Here is a 20,755-nt window from a genome sequence, read left to right as displayed (position 1 = left end):
TAACATCAACAAATAATAAGAATCAACTGTATTCCCCTTTTAAAAAAATAAAACAACCAGTAGAGGTATAATTTACTTTTTTAAAAAAAGCACCCTTTCTTTTTTTGTTTTTTGAGACAGGGTCTTGCTATGTGATTCAGGCTGGCCTTGACTCACAGCAGTCCTCCTGCCTCAGCTTGTGAATGCTGGGATTATAGGCACGTGCCACCACACCCAGAAAAAAATATATTTCAAACTGTATAATTCACAAGCATTGGTAAATATGTGCAAATATATAAATCACATCAAGTTATAGAATATATTCATTGTTCTCAAGTGAACCCTTTTCAGCTTTCTCTGCCTGTCCCCATACTCAACTCTTTGGGCCCCAATCACTAATCTGCTTCAATTCACTACATATTACTTTTGCAATTTCATATTTTAAAAACCATAATATATGCTCTTATGTTTGGTTTCTTTCCTTTTTTGGGGGGTACTGGGGATCGAATTCAGGTCCTTGTGCTTGTGAGGCAGGCAGCGGAACCACTGAGCTAAATCCCCCAGCAGATTGTTTTCCTTTAATATAATGGTTTTTTGGGGGGTTTTTTGTTTGTTTGTTTTTTGTGGGGGGCAGTACTGGGGATTCAACTTGGGACCTTGTTCTTGCAAGGAAGGCGGCAGAACCACTGAGCTAAATCCCCGGCCCAATGTAATGTTCTTTGAGATTCATATTGCATGTGTAATTTGTTCCTTTTTTATTGCTGAGTAGTATTTTACTGGGTAGATACATGATAGGTAAGTACACTTGTTGACTGGTTGACTGATTGATTGATTTGGTTGTGCTAGGAATCAAACCCAGGACATCAAGTATGCTAGACATGTACTGTACCATTGAGCTGCACCCCACCCTTATTTATTCATTTTTTATTCATTCATATATATCTCCATATATACATATATATACATCTATCTTGAGGCCACCCATGGATTTGACATATCAGATGAGCTATGGAAAAATCTAGAAAAGTGAGTTGTGAACTCAATATAATGAAAAATTAAGGAGCAAACCACTAAAAGTTGCCATTTCTTTGTTGTCTGGCTTCTCATAGTAGAATAAATATTGTTATCATAATAGAAGATAAAGTACATAGACGTAGAAGATTTTATTATCAGACCTAAATGCAGCTGCTTGCCAAATGACAAGCCAATTAAAGTAAGCAAGGTGATTATTCAAAAGTTGGCTAGAGGGCCAAGGATTTAGCTCAGAGACGCTGCACCTGCCTCACAAGCACAAGGTCCTAAATTTGGTCCCATGTACAAAAAAAAAAAAAAAAAAAATGGAGATGAGAAAATAGAAGACTATTTTCACGAAGTCCATCTTGCCAGGAAGCTGATTCAAGATGTAGGACAAATTTATACAGGAAGTTGATGGTATTCCTAGACTGATGGATGCTTCTCACAATGGGAGATGGGTAGTCACAGCCTGGTGGGAACCTTCACAGAGTAGATGGACCAGACAATGCACAGTGATCCTAATCACCGGATCATGAGGTACTTTTCTACCAGTCTCAAGAACAAAGGTGAACTGGGCATAGTGGTGAATGCCTATAATCCCAGCACTTGAGAGGCAGAGGCAGGAGGATCACTGAGTTTGAGGCCAGCCTGGGCCACATAATGAGTTCAAAGCCAGCCTGAACTAGAGTATGTGTAGTTGATTGACTAATGGTCAACTTGTATCACCCAGCTAAACTGAATCACCGTGGTCTGGGCATGGAGGATCCACATGAGGATTGTTGCCAATAGCCATAAAAAAACTGAAGGGGAAGATCTTGGCCTGTTGATTTTCTAGGAAAAGCTTGCTGGGGACGGTTTTCCTGATGTGAACTAGGCTGTTCTCTTTGAAGGAGGAGCTTGGGGCCTCACTATTGCTGAGAATGGCTGCTGCTTTTATCAGGGGAATTATGATCTTCACCATGAGCATGACTTTCTGGCTCCATTGTGGATCCCTCAGCTCAGTGGCACAAATCCTTCATCTCACCAGTGTAGGTTTTCTGGCTTCCAGAACTGGTCTTTGGGGCTTCCAGCTGCAGATCCTCAATATGGACAAGCATGAGACATTGCTGTGGGCTCTAGGCCACTGGCTGGACTTGTGGAGAACACTGCCTTGGACTGTAAGCCTTTAGCTGGACTTGTGTGGGAAATAGGTGGGATCCAGGCCCTCAGCTGGATTCCTTGGGCCCCTAGAGTGTGGTTAATCTCTCTTGCACTCCTTTGCATTTGACTGTTTGGGCAATTATTGTAAAATAATCTTATAAATTATGTGTCCTATATTTAATGTATTCCCTTGCCAAATCCTGCTGATTACAACAATGTGAGACCCTATGTCTAAAAAATAAAAAGAATAAATTGTCTTCAAATTTTAAAAAAAGAACAAAGATGATTATTTCCTCAGGCTTTTTTTTTTTTTTTTTTTTTTTTTTATTTGTAAGAGGGTTACCTTCCGCTGTTTTTTTTTTTTTTTTTTTTTTTGGTACCAGGGATTAAAAACAAGACCTTGCACTTGTGAGGCATGCACGGAACCACTGAGCTAAATACCCAGCCCTCCTCAGGCTATTCTCGACACTGATTAGTTTGCTCAGATGTTGTTCCTGAAGTTATTGCACAATGGATATGACAGAGGTATATCTGTCCCAAGGCCCTCTTGCTAATTAAGTTGGGCATAAGATATGGTCTCAATTGCTTGGCTTCAATTTGAAAGTATTTGATAGGAGCTTGTCTATAAAATGTGCTTTGTCTTCTTGTTTTTGTCTTTGTTTTTTTTGTTGTTGTTGTTACCCAGTACTGGGAATCAAACTCAGAACGTTGCACTTGCCAGGTAGGTGAGGAGCCACCAGGCTACATCCCTAGCCCTTGTCTATAAATGTTTACCAAATGTTTCCCTCTGAAACCAGGCTCAGAGCATTGCCTGTTCCCCTAGTGCTACCAACTGGCATCTTGACATCAATACAGTCTTGAGATTCTGCTAAAACACAGAGATGGATATTATGATATTAAGATGACTACGACTTTAGTAGGTGACAGAAAATATTATGTTCCCTTATAATCTGGGACCACTGATGTATATGTGGTCCATCTTTGACTGAAACATTGTTATGTACATGACTCTATTTCAGATATCTTATAAGCTACAAAGAGGTAAGATCTGAAAGTAAGGAATTAAGCAGATTCCTCATTCTAAACAGTGGGATCCACAAGCCCATTTCTCAGCCAAAGGAAATAGCCCATATCAAGATTGGGAGATACCACTGGAGAATTTGAAAAATTTTAAAGGAGTACACCTGGTGGTTCATTATGCTTGGAGTGATATGGTCTATTATATCTATTATACCATTATATTGTCTCATAGGCAATATCTAGTGATTTGTCTATGTGCTCATGAACTTGGAGGCAGCGATATATATGGTGGAGTCAGTTAATTTCATGTTGCAGAAGGAATTGGTAAATGACACGCACAGAGATGCAGAATGGACGTAAAATAATAAAAGGTTTATTTCTTCGACAAAAGGCCAATCGCACTAAAGCAGTGCCATTGGTCAACCCCGTACTGGCTTACAGCTCCTTCTTTAATGGGTTTTACAGCCATGGTCTCATTCAGGTGGTTACATTTCATTCTCTTAATTCACATTACTGATATACAAGTCATGGTCACAAGACAGTTAACTTTAACCCAGATGTAGCAATTCTTTGTAGTTAGGGAGTTTACCTTTAAGATTTGTCTAGCTATTCAAGCCCACAGAAAGCAGGTGTTCAGGGTCAGGAAAACAAAGTTAACAATTGTTCTTTTCATCTTGACACTTTTACAATCGTGGTTTACAAAACTTGGGAGCTCTGGGTCTTGATGTGCCCTGTTATCTTAGGATGAGGCCAGATGTCCCATTCTACAGTTAATGCCTCTGGTGTCTGTTAATTTTGAACTAAACAAATTTCAGTTAGAGGAGCAGAAGTCATTCTACATTTTCCTAACATTTTGTAGGTTTTTGGTTATTTACAAAAGTTCTGTCATTCATCTACCACACTGACGATGAATATCTCTCCCCGAGAGAGATAAATTAAGTAATTTCAAATTGTTCATGGTGCAAGTATTTGCATCATGGAAATCATCCCATACCCCACTGTGAGCCACTGCTTGGAAGCAACAAACTTGGAGGGTCACTGAGTAGACAGAGAAAAGAAGTACATGAGTGGTCCTCTTAGGATGAGCTCATATTATAAGAATATTTTTTTCTATTCCTAACCAAATGGCCTCACTGGAGAAAGGAGTCTTAAAAACAAGTACAAGGTGATTTACCATATGGGTATCAATCAAGCTCCTTCCCCGTCATCTATGAGTTGTCGGATAAAATTGTGGGGAAAGCAGGCACAAAGGTTTTATTGGATTTCCTCTTACTGAAGCCAACTTGATCACCACCACTGCTAGTTTTCTAACTTGTCAGGAGCCATGACTAACACCAAATCACAAACTGATAGTATTTTCATTCATCTCAAAATAGCTACTAATTTCTCTTTTGATCACCCCACTCTGTTCCATGTTATTTACAAGTACATGATGTAGAACCCCAAACATTGGAGTATTTTCTAGGTATCTTGCTACTGACTAACTCAATTGTGGTCAAAGAGCATTCATTGTATAATTTAAATCCTTTTAAGTTTATATGTATCACCCAGACTTATTTTATTACCCAGGTCTATTTTTGTAAAAATTCCATTTGGCTCTTAAAAACAATATATATTCTGCTGTTGTTGAATGGAGTAGTCTATAAATATCAATCAGATAAAGTTTCCTGACAGTATTCAACTTTCATATTCTTTACTGATCTTCCAGATAGTTTATAATTCATAAATTATAAAGGAATATTGACATCACCTATAATTATAGACTTCTCTATTTCTACTTATAGTTCTGTCAGTTTTTGCTTTGTGTTTTGAATCTTTATTAGTAAATACAAAATATTTAGAATTGTTATATCCTTTTTATTGGTTGAATTGTGTGGCTGTACATGTTACAACTCTCGTGATGCATTGTTAGCCTTTTTACTCTAAGCAATTCTCTCTTAAAGAAATCTGTGTGAAAAAGCCTTAGGCAGGCATAGTTGGTGCACTTCTGTAATCCCAGAACTCTGAAAAATGGAGGCAGGAGGATCACAAGTTCAAGTCTAACCTGGGTAACTCAGCAACTTAGCAAGACCCTGTCTCAAAATATTTAAAAAAAAAAGGGAGGGAGTTGGGGATGTACCTCAGTGCAGAGGCCGTGGGTTCAATCACCAGTACTACAAAAAGAAAAGTATTAAATTTGTCTTCATAGTTACCATTTATGATGCTTTTCATTCCTTTGTATATATCCATTTCTCATCTGCTATCATTTTCCTTCTACTGAAAAGAGGCCCTTTAATATTTCTTGTCATGTCAGTTTACTGGTGGTGAATTGTTTCAGGTTTTGTGTGTCTGAAAACAAAAGTTATCTGCCTTTAGTTTTGAAAGCTATTTCTTGAGTATAAAATTATACTTCATAGGGTTTTTTTGCGGGGGGCGGTGGTTTTTGGAGACCGGTTCTCACTGTGTATTTGAGACTGACCTGGAACTCACTATGTAGCCCAGGCTGGTCTTGAAATCATGGCCATCCTCCTTCCTCAGCCTCCCAAGTGCTGGGATTACAGGCACACACCACCTACTTTCATAGGTTTTTTTAAAGCTTTCTTTTAATACTTTAAAGATATTTATCCACTACCTGAGTTTTCATCAAGAAGTTAAATGTCCCCAGGTTTCATGGCACATTCCCGTAACCCCAGCACTAGGGAGGGTGAGGCAGGAGTATTGCCCCAAGTTTGAGGCCCGCCTGAGCTACATGTTCAATTCAGGGCCAGCCTGATCTACATAGCGAGACCTTGTCGCAAAACACACACACACACACACACACACACACACAGGCTATCCTTTTTAACTTTAGTCTCTAATGTGTCCTTTTTCTTTGGCTGCTTTTTCTAAAAAACAACAACAACAACAACAACAACAACAAAAACCTGGGACCATTACATTTGTAAAAGAATATAAAATCCTGTTGAGCAGATGTTACAAATCTCACTGGCCAGTGGCTCCAGGGCCTGGGGAAAGTCTTTGTTCCAATCTCAGTTCTTCCTATTAGTAATGACATTTCATTCTTGCAGGGAAGCTATAAAATGACTCTGTATCCCCCTTCCTTTGTTTACTATAATACCCTTTAGAGATAAAAATGGTGAGAGACTCCCACTCCCTATTTCATATGCCTGCTCTGGATTCCTGGGCTCAAACACTTCCCTTCTGGTTAAGAATGTCCACTGGCTCCTCTGAACACAGACCCTGGCCACAGCTCAGTCTTGAAATGAAAAGTAGGTTGTCTGCAGAAGGTTTCTCATTCTCATGGTCAACTGCCTTGTGGATCATCGAACAACATTAAGAGGGAAGAAGTGATTGCCTCTGTTTCCATTTTAACATCCATTCCGAATAGGAAGACTTAAAGTGTGCTGTGCCTTGATGCTTCTGTCCCAGCAACTGCTGCACATGTCCTGAAACAGAGACATGGGATATAAAACTGTGCTGCTCATCTGATGCTTTCACTGAAGCTTTCCAGATGATTGGAGAGCCATGTCAGGGAAGCAGCAAGATGCACATCTCAAAATTAATGAGAATACCCGAATCAGGAAAGAGCATGGAATAAATGAGAGGCTTGGGAGTTGAACAGAAAAGGATGGTTTCTGGGTTTTGCCCTGCTTTCCTAAGGAGCTGGACTTGGGACAGGCAGGAAAGCAGCCAGGAAATGACCTCCCTGAACTCATCCTGCCAGCTGCTATCTCTGCGTCCTGAGGGTGCAGAGGATGCCACTATGAGAAATGAAGAACAGCAGAAGCAGGATTTGTGTGTAGTCTCCATGTACGTACAGAACACATTCCACGTCTTAAATTCATTCTTTTTTCTCTAATCCTTTCCCTTTGCCCCACATATGCTATCTGCCTTCCCTTGTCTAGATATTAATGAGTCTCCTTGCCCCTATTAATCCATTCACATTCCTGCCAGAGCTATATCTTTATTTTTTTTCTTTTCATTGAGTTTATTGGTACAATCTAGGTCTACAATACAGTTACATTCATTACTGGGATCCTGTACCTTCACATGACAGTTCTTGATTCTCATTTTTTCCCCTTGTCCCTGCCCTCCCTTCACCCCCTCTTACCCTCCCCATTTACAAACTCTTTATTTCCATTTTCTCATTTTTTCTTTTCCCTTATTACCTTTCCCCTACCCTTCCCACCTTCCCTACACCTTTCCCTATACCTTTAAGAGCTATATCTTTAAATGTCAAAATCTGAACAGGTCACTCCACTGCTGAAAATTCTTTAATAGCTACCCATTTCCAATAAGGAAAAGGAATTTTCACTTGATACTCAAAACAGTTTCCATTCTGGACTCTGCTCTTGCAGCCCCACTGCCAGTCCCTTCTTTCTGGGCTGCTGGTGTTCTAGGAACCCTGATCTAAGTTTCAACACTCACTGTGATTATTCCAAATTCCCCAACACTCAGACTTGGGTGGAAGTTCTCAGATACTTTCTTCACACTCTGCATATTTCTTAATTCTAACAGCACATTGTATCATAATTTTATAATTGTCTACATTTTGCTTCCATTCTGAACCCCTTAAATTGGAGGGGGGGTTAATGGGAAAACTTGATTGTTTCAACCTGACCAGCTTGGAGGCACTTAGGGGATTAGTAAAACACACTTCTGGGTGTGCCTGGGTGGGTCGTGAGGGTGAGACCTTGCTATCATAGCAGGCCCTTGTGCCTACACTGTTCCCCAGCTCTTCTTGGCCACCACGAATTAAGTGACTTTGCTCCACCATGATGTTTCTACCTTGGAACCTGCTGACCATGGACTGAATCCCCTTAAAACTGGAGCTAAATTAAACCTCTTTTAAATTGTGGGTGTCGGTATTGTGTCCAGCAATAGGAAAACTAGATAATAAAAGGGGAGTCTTTTTATTGCTGTCCTGTTATTTTTAAAATGCCATTTTAATCATTTCCAAGTCTAGTATAATAATTATATTCACAGTGTTGTACAACAATCACCACTATTTTTTTCTGTCTCTATGAACTTACCTATTCTAGATATTTCATATAAGTGGAATCATGTGATACTTGTCCTTCTGTGCCAGGCTTATTTGACTTTGTGTAATGTTTTCAAAGTTCATCCCATACCAGAACTTTGTTTCTTTTTATGGCTGAATATTATTCTATTATATATAGCTGTATCATGTTATAAATAGCGTGTGGAAAGCCACTCACACACAGGTTTTGTGAGAAAGAAAACTTTTTTCCTGTCCAGGTGTGAACAGGGACTGAAATCGAGGCCGGATTTCAGCAGCTATCTAGGAAGAGCCAAATTTATTTCTTCCTTGTGTGGATGGGCTGACATTGAGAAAGTGATATCAGCAACTAGCTGGGAAAGAAAACTAAGTTTATATAGGGTTTTGGGAAGGAGCTATGATCATAAGGAATGTTTATTACTAAGTGTAAGGATGGTCAGTACAGGTGTGCAGACCATCACTGAACTTTTCCCTACCAGGAAGACTGTATCTTCTGTCCTAAGTTTCTTTATGGCCATCTGCCCTACTTACTGAGAGTAGCTTATTGTTTACTGAGCGCAGACTGTTCACCTGTGAAGGTCTCATTCAGTCCAGGCATGATGTACCACATTATTCTATGCATTGATCAGTTCATGGACACTTGGGTTGTTACCACCATTTGGCTATTGTTACTAATTCTGTGATGAGTGTTGGGTATAAATCTATTTTTCAGCTGGACACAGTGATACATGCCTATAATCCCAGCACTTGGAAGCCTGATGCAGGAGGATAGCCACCAATTCTAGGCCAGCCTGGGTTACCTAGTGAATCCATAGTGAGATCCAGGAGGATAGCCACCAATTCAAGGCCAGCCTGGGTTACCTAGTGAATCCATAGTGAGATCCTGTCTCAAAACACACACACACACACACACACACACACACACACACACACACACACACAATGTATGAGTCCCTATTTTCAATTCTTTGGTATAGAATTTTCCTGTCTGCTAATGTTAACATCTAAGTCAGTCTAGGATTCACTCTGATGAATTACTTTTTTCAAAATGAGTTATTTTTTTCCTTCTTCTTTGAATCCCCAATAATTATTGAGTGGTAAAAATTATGAATTTCACTCCACTTATGACTGAATTTTTTTATTTTTTAAACATTCTTATCGCTTCTCAGCCTTTTGGCTAAGATCAAGTGTAAACATTCTTGATCTTTGTTCTGGAATCCAGTTAAATTTCATGGAAGTACCTTGATCCTTCTTGTTCTTGCTTTCATAATTTGGCAACTCTAAAACTGTGCTCAGTCTGTGACTAACAGGGCAGGGAAGAACTTTCCAAGTATTCTCCTAGAGACTGGTGAATTACAAGTTTTTCTAGTGTGGCTGCTGGAAACAGGAATTATTCTTAGCTGTTTTGGTGTGGATCAGAAACGCCACCCACCTAACTTAGTGTGTTGAAGGCTTAGCACCCAGGGCAGTAGTGTTCTGAGGTGCAGTATTTGGGAGGTGACTGGGTCAAGAGGGCTCTGACCTGTTCGATGGATTGATCCATGTATGGATTCATAATTTAACAGGCTACTGGGAGGTGGTGAAGAATTTGGGAACGAGATCCTTGGGAGTGTAATTCTGAAGGGTGTAGTTTGTTCTTTCATCCCCCTCTTTCTGGATTACATGAGCAAGCAGCTTTGTTCTCTCATGTATTCCCCACTGTGCTGTTCTGCCTCATCATCAGCCTAAAAGCAATGATCGTGAACTGAACTCTCTGGAGCTGTGAACCTAAATAAACCCTTTCTCCTTCAAGTATTGATATCCTCGGATACTTTGTCACAGTTACTGAAAGCTAACACACCCACCCTCTGTGAATGCCAGGCACTGTTCCCTAGTCCATTCTAATGGTTTTGTCTTGGCCTCAGGAAGTTCTTCACACATGACTTGCTTGATCACTACTCTTCTGAATATTTGAGATGTCCAAGTTTCCGATTTGAGGATAAAGAGTTTGGAAGTAATCACTTCTATCCTTACACCAAGAAAAAGCTAAACAAGTTGGAAATCAACAACTATTCTTAGATCCATCAGAAAGTTGGGATCACAAGGCAAACTGCTGTCCCCAAATCTGGAGAAACAGGCAGAGGACCACAGTTTAATAGGAGTGGAAGCCCAGGAGAAGAAGCCTGCAGCCAAAGCCATTACTGGTAGGAACCATTAAAATTTAATTAACAAATTGCTGGAGGCCTGTTGTGGGCAAGTGTAGGAGCTAAAAACAAGGGTGGAAGCAATCTACACTTTGAGTTTTAGCCCCAGGATCACTATTAAATTCTCACAGTGAAAATTGGAGGAAAATCGATCTTGTGCTTCTAGTAGGAGGAAAGCAAAAGCAGGCAACGAAAATATTTCCAAATGTCTCTTTTTCCCTTAACCTGAACTCAAAAACTATTCACCAGAATGTAACCAACCAGAATTTTTCTAAAGCCTTAACAGACCTGAGAGAAGGGAAATACCCAAATCCTGCACACCTCCCCAACTTTCAACTTGGGGGAAAGGTTCACTAAAGACAGACCTAATCGTAGGACCATACGCTCCCTAACCCCGCTTCACTCCCACATCAACAAGGCTCCTGAACAATAACAAGAAATAGGTAAAAGAAATACAAGGCTCAGTCTACTTAAGAACTTCCAGGAACACCCAAGACAACGAGGGGTGACAACAAGAACACCAGATACCACAGCTACAGCAAATAGTAACCATAAAGTCTCAAGAAGGGTGCACTCCTATTGGAGCAGTCACTCATGCATGAGATGCCCAGGTCCTGCTTCCACACACGTCTGCAAATCAAGAAGTCACATCCATCCCCACAAGCTAAGCCTTCCAACCTGAGTAACCTTGGAGTCTTATTTCACGGGGACATCAGTGAGGAGCAACTCGTTCGAACTGTTTTACAACTGCTTGCAGATTTTGTGCCTAAAACTGCAGAAAAATTTTGTGTATTATATACAGGAGAAAAAGCATTGGACCCACAACTGGGAAACCTCTTCCTTGAAAAACATGTCCTTTCCATCAAAGTATTATGAAGTTTATTGATTCAGGGTGAAGACTTCTCAAATCAGAATGGAAGAGATGAAGAAATGGTGAAAAGTTTGAAAGTGTAAACTCTTATTATCAGCTCAGTCAGGAAGGTTTATTGAGCACGACAAATGCAGGCATCAGTGCAAAGGGTTCTTGGTTCTTCATCACAAAAGTTCCAACTTTTCATTTGGATGGGAAACTTGTGTTCAGCCCAGTAATTAAAGGAATAACTGTGGCAAGATTACTGGAAAATGTAGAAGTCAATGGTGAAAAACCTGCCAAATGTGCATCACTGCAGAAATTGAAAGACGATGACAACTGGGAAATATTCCTAAAGATGTCTCTGGCGACAGTCATCCAGATTTCTCTGAACACACAGATGTGGACGTCAAAGATGTAGGTAAAATTTTATTAATAACAATACTTTTTAAAATTTGGAAATATTTTTTCAAGTTTCAGAATGGGGAGATGGCCATTAAAAAAATACGCAAAGGTTTTAAGGTATGTGGATAGTTCAAAAGCTGTTTTTAAGGAAGTAGATAGATTCAGGCCGCAGCCTGTGGCCTTCAGCTGTGTACTGAATATTGGTGCTCGTAAGCTGAAAATGTCAAATTGGTAGGGAGCATCAACAGTTGTTTGGAGGCTCCTGAAATAGATCCATCAAATACCAAAGCACTGTATCACAGAGCTCAAGGATGGCAAGGATTAAAAGTATTATCAAGCATTGGCTGAGTTTAAGAAAGCTCAAGAGAGAGCACCAGAAGGTAAAGCTATCCAGGCAGAACTGCTAAAAGTCAAAAGGTAAAGGGCACAGAAAGATAAAGAGAAGATAAGTATATGCAAAAACGTTTGCTTCACATGGATTCACTTTTGCCTGAGTATTATGCATAGATTGTTTAAGGCAATAAGACAGTATGAAAGTTATGTCTATATATGATCTCTGAGTAGGCAGGTGTGGTAGCAAATCCCTGTCCCAGCATTCAGGAGGCTGAGGTAGGAGGACTGCTGTGAGTTTGAGGCCAGCCTGGGATATGTAGCAAGACCCTGTCTCAAAAAACAAAAAAAACAACAACAAAAAAATAGTGTCTGACGTGATCCTTGGTTGGTGTTGGTGTTTTTGTTTGTTTGTCTGTTTTGTTTTTGTTACTGGGAATCAAACTCAGGACCTTGCACTTGTTAGGCAGGCATTTCACCACTGACCTAAATCCCTGGCCCATCTTTTTTAACACTTCAGTTACTCATTGTTTACAGTTTAGAAATACTGATAGTTTCTCCCTTAATAAAAAACAAATACAAAACATAAAACCTCACACTGGCCTTAAACTGAGGCCTATCTCCCTGGGTTTTCCCTGTGTATCTCTTCTTTCCCACAAATTCTAGCTACCTGGCTGTCCCCAACTCCCAAGATGCATTTGCTCAACTCCGAATCCACTGGCTCCACCTGGTCTCCCTCTTCTTTATCATGGCCTGGAGACTCCAGGAGCTTCCAGGAGAAGCTTAGGATGAGATTGCTTCTTCTCATTTGTTTCTCATCTCTCAGTGATCATTATCTTTTGTTGCCTCGTGTCCAGTCCCTGGAAGGCCTTCATTTCATATATTTTGCTTGGGCTTTTGGTGTTTGTTTTAGTCCGGAAAAAGTGGTTTTTGTCCGTCCTTCTGGGCAGAATTGGAAGTCCTTTTTCATTTTGACATTTGGAATTGATTCTTTCAAAGTATACTAGAGCTTGCTCCATCTTCAAGAGCTGGTACTAAACAGAGCAGGACCAACATGTGCAGAAAGCCCTTTCTTCAGGGATGAGAAAAAGGTAGATGACATTCTCCACTTATTCAAATGGCCCTAAATTACCATATGATTTCAGTGAGTTGATCTTCTTTCTAGTTTTGTGTCCTCTCCAACTGGCTCTGTGCTCGTTTTGTTTTTTTTGTTTTTTTTTTTTTTTTTTTTTCCCCCCCCGGGCTTTTTGTTTTTTTTTTTTTTTTTTTTTTTTTTTTTTTTTTAGGCTTCTAAGATCCTACTACTGTACTAGGCCTTGTGGATAAAAAGATGAGTAGAACCAGTCTTCTGAAAAAAAATCATATTGTCATACACATATTCACAAAATAAATTTGATACACTTGATAAAAACTATGCAAAAGCATCATGGGAATTGTGAGGCGCAATCAACTGATTCAAAGTACTGGAAGAGAGTTGGGGGTTAAATAAGGATTTGGAGAACGCTATGCAGAAATGGTGACACTTGAAGCAAGCTTTTAAGAGCAGAGAGGAGTTAGCTTGACAGGGAAGAAAAGCTCCCGGCAGAGTGAGCAGCCTCTTGGCATAAGCACATGTGGCAGGTGCTCTCTATCGCCCACCAAACCAAAGCAAACCGTTTTCTACTTTGCTGCTCCCCATATGTTGATGGTTTACACACCAATTAGCAAGGCTGCTAAAACTGCTTTAAATTATTTTTAAGCAGTCCTGAGAGCATGTTTTATGGGCTTTCTTATTAAGAGAAAAAAATAAAGGGGCCAGTGATTTAGCTCATTGGTTCTGCCGCCTGCCTCGCAAGAGCAAGGACCCGCGTTCGATCCCCAATACAAAAAGAAAAAAGAAATGCAAGAGTTTCAATGTATGACCTAGTAAAACCTGTTTTTGAATTAACTGATCATTTCCTTGGATCTTGGTATACAGAAGGTCCCTGGCTTTCAATGGGTTAACTTGACAACTTTTCAGCTTTAAATGTGCAAAAGTAACAGGCACTCTGTGCTTCACACTTTGAATTTTTATTTTTTCCCAAGCTAGTGATGCTGTGGTATGAAGATTCTCTCTCACAGGCTGCACAGCAAGCAGTGAGCCACAGCCCCCCAGTCAGTCACAAGAGTCCAGAGAAACAACAAAGACTTCAGTGTGCTGTGCTACTGACTGCCGATAGGTGAGTCGTATTAATGCAGTTTCAACTTAGGATGCTTTCAGTTTACAAGGTGATCCTCCTGTCCTGTGTAAAATGGAGATTCATTTGACTCTTCATATTTTTTTCCAACTTGTTCTGTCCTCTCAAAACAAATCTGTTCTATTCAGCTTCCAGCTCAGAAAGAGGACTGGTATCAAATATTCCCTACTGCTGCAACTAGAAAACTGAAAAAGTCATATATAGAACAACTTTTGTTCATCCCTTATGTGTTTGGGCTACCATAACAAAATACAAAAGACTGAGTGGCTTAAGAAACAGAAATTTGGGGCTGGGGATTTAGCTTAGTGATGCAACTGCCTGCACCAAGTTCGATCCCCAGTCCAAAAAAAACAAAAAACAAAAAACAAAAAACAGAAATTTGCTATTCAGTTCTGTAGGTTAGAAGGCCAAGACCAAGGAGTTGGCAGGCTTGATTTGTAGATGGCCACCTTCTTGCTGTGTCCTTATGTGGTGCATTCATCCATGGTACTACTAGTTTCTTTCTCTTCCTCCTCCTCCTCCTTGTCCCCCTCCCCCTCTTTTTTCTTTCTCCCCTCCTCCTTCTTTTTCTTTTGAGACAGAGTCTCACTCTGTATCCCAGGCTGGCCTTGAACTGACAATGCAGCACCCAGTCTTGGCTTGAGCTAGTGGCAATCCTCCTGCCTCTGCCTCCCAAGTGCTAGGGGAGTTGGATGAGGCTGAAACAGCTAGAATTTGTGGAACAAAATACTAGAACAGAAGGGGCTGAGCTGGGCATTGTGGCTCATGCTTATAATCCCAGCACTCTGGGAGGCTGAGACAGGAGGATCGCAAGCTTAAGCCCAGTATGGGCAACCTAGCAACAACTTAGTAAAACCCTGTGTCAAAAAGTGGGTGTAGGAGGGATGTAGCCCAGTATGAAGGCCCTGTATTCAATCTAGTCTCACACACACACACACACACACACACACACACACACACACACACACAAAGATGGAGGGAGCTAGACTGCAGAGAAATATATCTGCATTATAGGTCTTTCGAGTCCTTGGCAGAACATAAAACTGCATGTACCAAATGAGACTCCACAAGGCCAAAGAATCACTGGAAAGGAACAATGAGGAAACTATGAAATAAACAACTTCTAGAGCTTATACAGGCTGGGAGACATTCAGTTCTGCCTTGTTCAGAAAAGAAGATACTTGTTAAATACTGGGGAATCCAGTAGAGACTCTAGAATTAGTGCTAGAAAAAAAGGCCACAACTGACTTGTTCTAAAATATCTAACTACCTGCCAAAACAAAGCTAAATATCCTTTAAAAGAAAACACTGAGGGCCAGGTGTGGTGGTGCTCGCCTATAATCCCAGCACTTGGGAGGCTGAGGCAGGAGGATCGCTGTGAGTTCGAGATCAGCCTGGGCTATATAGTGAGTTCCAGGTCAGTCTCAACTACATAGTGAGACCTTGTCTCAACCACCCCCCCCAAAAAAAAACACTGAGGGCTTGGAATTTATCTCAGTGGCGCCGCTGCTTGCCTTGCAAGTGCAGGGTCCCAAATTCAATTCCCGGTATTTAAAAAAAAAAAAAATCCTAAAACTAGGGGTTTCAAAAAATAAAAATAAATAAATAAAACTACAGGTTTCATCTGACCCAGCTATTCCCCTTCTTGATATCTTCCCCCAAAGAATTAAAAGCTTCAGCCGGGCATGGTGGCCCATGCCTATAATCCCAGCACTCAGGAGGCTGAGGCTACATAGTGAGTTCCAGGTCAGTCTCAACTACATAGTGAGACCCTGTCTCAAAAACAAAAAAAAAAAAAAAAAAGAAAGAAAGAATGAAAAGCATCATACCACAGCAATATATGCATACCTGTTTATAGCAGCACAGGTTATAATGACTAAATCTTGGGAACAGCACAAATGCCAATCAGCCAATGCATGGATGAAAAAGTTATGGTGTTTTTATACAATGCAGTACTACTCTGCCATGAAGGATAACCTTGAGACATTATAGCTAAATGGATACACCTTGAGACCATACTTTTAAGTGAGATAAATCAGACACACATAATACATGTGTATTTGTTTAAATAAATTAGACACACATGTTTCTCTGGTATGAGAAACCGAAAGTGGAAATAAGAACTAAAATGCATAATAGATCCTGGGAAGTGTGAAGAAAATATACAAATGGGAAGAGGAACAAGAGAGGAGAGAGGGGGAAAGGAAGGAAGGGGCAAGAAAAGACTGAAAACAGAAGGGAGAAAATGGAGACAAAGCTTTTGTACATAGGGAAGGAAGGAGACCTGAAGGGAGGGGCGAATGAGAGAAAAAGAAGAGTCGAGATACATCGTGTACAGGTGCAAATTCCCTGTGATGAATGTTATCGTTATGTATATCTAAGTGTACCAGTAAATGTTTTGTTTTTTAAAAAAAGATTCTGTAAGACCGAGGTAAAGGAAATAAAAGCAGTTAGAGAGAAGAGACACTTTAAAATGTGACAAAGATAAAAATGACCAGTAATTTCTCATCAGAACTAATGCAAGCAAGAATACAATAATATAGCATCTTTTAAATGCTCAAAGATCCATTAATGTAAAACACACACACACATAGTGTGCAATGAATATACCCCTCAGAATAAAGGCAAAATAAAGATATTTTCAAATAAACAAGCTGAAAGAATTCATCAGCAGTCCTGCAATACAAGAAATCTTAAAGTTCTTCAAGCTGAAGTAATACTGAGGCAGGTGGCAGAACCACTGACTAAATCCCTGGCCCCTGAAGTAATACTGAGATAGGAGATTAGGGCATGGAAAAGCTGGCTGGGGAAGTGGGCACGGCCTGTTAATTATAAGATCCCAGACATACGCAGAACAGTTCCCAAAGCCCTGCACGTGGACTTCTCACAACATGGCCTGGACCTGACATCAGCCTAAGAAATGGGATCCCAGCACTTCCTCTCAGGACCTGTATGGATAAGTTCTTGAGGGTCTCCTGGAGATGTGGACAGCATAAAAGGACACAGATGCCAAGATCTTGCTGTCATGGCTTTCTCCATGAAGGTCCACCTTGTGTTCTCTAGGATATTCTTTTATCTTGCTTTCTCCTCTTTTCCTCAGCCCAAGCTCACTCTGCAGAGACGATTTCGCCCTCACTCTTCACTTTGACTTTTTCAAATAAACTTTGGCATTGCTTCTTTCTTATTTCATTCAATCCTTTGTTTGGGACAAGAAGAACCTAGAATCTAACTTCAGAGGGAGAAGCAGGCAACTCAGAACCTGATAACGTCTAAGTGGCCAGCCACTTTTAGAAAGAGCTACACGGTAACAAAACCAAATGGAAATTAAGATCCATGTAAATGGAGAGTGAAAAAAAAAATCTATGCTATATATCTGTATCTACCTTGTTTCCCTGAAAATAAGACCTAGCTGGAAAATAATCAGTTTTATGGCTTGTCCCCACAAAGACTTGTGCCATCATAGGTGGACTTTTTCCAAGGTGGCTGGATCTAGTGTGTGTGATGCCAGGATCAAGGATGTGATGCTGGGATTGATTCATGATGTGATGTTGATTAGGACCTCCAAATGATATAAGGGAAATAATATAACTCCCAACCTGCTAGATATTAGATATGCCAAGTTCATGTTCCCCAAAATCAAATAATGAATTTTAAGGAATGACAGAGGTTAAGAGTAGGGAATAGTTATTGAGAGGGAAAGATATAGCTCCTGAGAGAGACAGGAGGGGGCTGAGCGGACCCCATTTCACAAGAGAAGTTTTACAGAGCAAGATCACAAAGTGGGTAAAAATCACAAGGAGAGCAAAACATGGGACAAATCTAGGCTCAATGAGCTTGCAAGTATAGTCACTTAAGTAATATTGATCCAGTGGGGAAGCAGGTCACATAGCAAGGGTACATGGAAAGAACAAAGAACTTTTGGGCCAGGAATTTAGCTGCCTTCCTCACAAGTGCAAGGTCCTGAGTTCAATCCCTGGTACCAAAAACAAAACAAAAGTACAAATAACTTTTTTAGGAAGAGAGGGGTCCAGATGTCTTGGTCACCCACCAGGGTTACTGGTATCTATCTAGACTTTATTAGGCCAGGTGTTATCACTTACCTCTTGGGGAAGTATGTAATTCTGATCATTTCATCTTTATCTTGAGGCCTGGCCTCCAACAGATGCATCTCTGGACACAGTTGTAATGCGTTTTCATCTTTCATATCAACTATCTCAAAGGGCCTCACTCTGTCTGACTGCCTGTAATATTTCTACCTAGCTTAGCTGCCTATAATAATGCTAGGATTAAGGCTGCCTCACCCAGGTGTGAGTGCTACCTGCCCTACTGATGAGTAGTCTGGATAAAATATAAGGGACAGAAAGAGGGTTGCTGTTGGTTGCTTGTCGCTTGCTGTTTGCTTCCTTCCTATTTGGGGTTGGGATACCAGGGATTGAACTTGGGACCTTGAACTTGCAAGGCATGTGGCAGAATCACTGAGCTAAATCCCCAAGCCCTCCTTGCTGGTTTTCTGCTTTCCTGCCTCCATGCCTTCTGCCTTCCATGAAATGTTTCTCCTCTGCCATGCCACCATGCCTTGAAGCCAGCCAACTGTGAACTGAAACCTCTACAAACTGAGATAAATAAATCTTTCTTCCTTTAACTCAGATATTTTGTCTCAGCAATGGGAAAAGTAACTAAGACAATCAGCCTTGAAAACTAGACATAAAAAACTGCTGCTCCAATCACCTTGATTTACGTGCCTTACAGAATAGCCACTGAGCGAGACACTAATGAGGTATAATCTACTGCATAAACTGCATAACATCACTGTGGTAATGACCAATTATGATTTTCTAAGTAAGTCTTATTTTGGGCGAAACATAATATATCTATATTGATATCAATATAGATATTGATATCTATGTCGTATATGCTTCCTTAGTTGTGAAATTCATTTAAAAGATATTTGAGCCAGATGTAATGGCACATACCTGTAATCCCAGCACTTGAGAGGCTGAAGCAGGAAGATTGCTGTGAGTTCAAGGCCAGCTTAGGCTACATAGTTCAAGGCCAGTCTGAACTACACAGTGAGACACTGTCACAAAAAATTGAAAAATTTTTTTAAATTTAAAAAAATAAGATATTTGAATGTCTAAGCAAAAATAATTTATTGGGGGGCTATAAGTAGAAGTAAAAAAAATGACAGTAATATCACAAAAGATAGGAAAGGGAAATTGTAAATATATGGCTTTGAAGTTCTGTTTTGGGGGGCTTGAACCTGGGGTCTTCACACTAAACTACATCCCCAGCCTTTTTTTTTTTTTAACCAGGGATCAAACTGAGGACCTCGCACTTACGAGGCAGGCAGCAGCATCACTGAGCTAAATCCCCGGCCCCCTTTTCTTATTTTTTGAGACTGGGTCTCACTAAATTGCTGTATGCCTGTAATTCTAACACTCAGGGAGACTGAAGTAGGAGGATCCCAAGTTCAAAACCAGCCTAGGCAATTTAGCAATTTAAGGTTCTTACTTTTCTTTTTCTTGTCTTATCTTGTCTTTTCTTCTTTCCTTTTCTTTTTCTTTTTTCTAGTACTGGGGATTGACTAGTACAATCAAAAACAATGGAGTTGAGAAACTCATTCCCTTCCACCCATTTAATTTTAAACAGCACCCTAGGGACATACTTCCTTCCAATACCCTAAGGAAAGTAGAGAAACACTCAGGTAATCTGAAGCTCTAGGCAAGAGCACATGCCGAATGGATCTCCAAGTCTGACCTTTAGTCACCTTTACCCTACTCCAATCTTATTCAAGGTTCATGAAGAGGGACTACATCTCATGTATATAATTAAGATTAGAGTGAATTCTGGGACAGGCGAACATGTTAAGAGCCCCTGGGATGACACAGCACCCTGTCAATCATTCCTAGAGACGCAGGAGAGGTACCTGGGCCAAGGTGCATATCCTTTCAATTCTAAAAGTCTAATTCATCTGGAAGCTGCTGTACTGTGTACTGTGTGCTGTGTTCTGTGTACAGTGCTTTTGTTTTCCTGTTACCCTGGCACCACTTTTCTGTTCATGCCATATCTTTTTATCAGCACAGACTTTCCCTGAGCACAACTCTGTGATCTTTAATAAATGTAGCTGCTTTCCACTTGCTACTAAGTGTGCTCTTACAATTCACTGCTCCTCATACACCAGAGCCTGGATTACCCTTGCTGAATCTATCACAGAGTAACAAATGCAAGACCTTCACACTAAACTAGATCCCCAGTCCTTTTTATTTTTTTAACGGTGAGACGTGGTCTCACCGAGTTACTAAATTGCCGGGGCTGGGCTCAGACCTGCAGTCCCCCTACCTCAGCCTCTATGAGTGCTGGGATTACAAGCCTCCTCTACTACACCCAGCGAAGTTTCTTCCTTTAGACATGAAGTGGTATTTATTAGAAGTAAGAGTGATAAGTTAAAGAAACATATTATAGAATTACAGGTGTGAGCCACTACACCAGGCTAAAATATGGACTAAAGTTACCAGTGGAAAAATCAGGTTTGTCAAATGTCAGAAAAAAAAACAAAACTTGTTGGCCACCCAACTGTTGCCTACAAGAAATGAACTTTTTTTTTTTTTTTTTTTTTTTT

At 40.4% G+C, this 20,755-nt stretch overlaps 1 pseudogene; it reads left to right on the top strand.

The window, feature by feature from the left end:
* Positions 1-10,421: 10,421 nt before the first annotated feature.
* Positions 10,422-12,143, top strand: LOC104877008 (annotated as a pseudogene).
* The last annotated feature ends 8,612 nt before the right edge of the window (positions 12,144-20,755 follow it).

Source organism: Fukomys damarensis, unplaced genomic scaffold, assembly GCF_012274545.1.
Source record: "Fukomys damarensis isolate Sample0158 unplaced genomic scaffold, DMR_v1.0_HiC HiC_scaffold_23, whole genome shotgun sequence".
Taxonomy (NCBI): domain Eukaryota; kingdom Metazoa; phylum Chordata; class Mammalia; order Rodentia; family Bathyergidae; genus Fukomys; species Fukomys damarensis.
The sequence above is the reverse complement of the archived record's forward strand: the minus strand, read 5'-3'. Positions and strand labels throughout refer to the sequence as shown.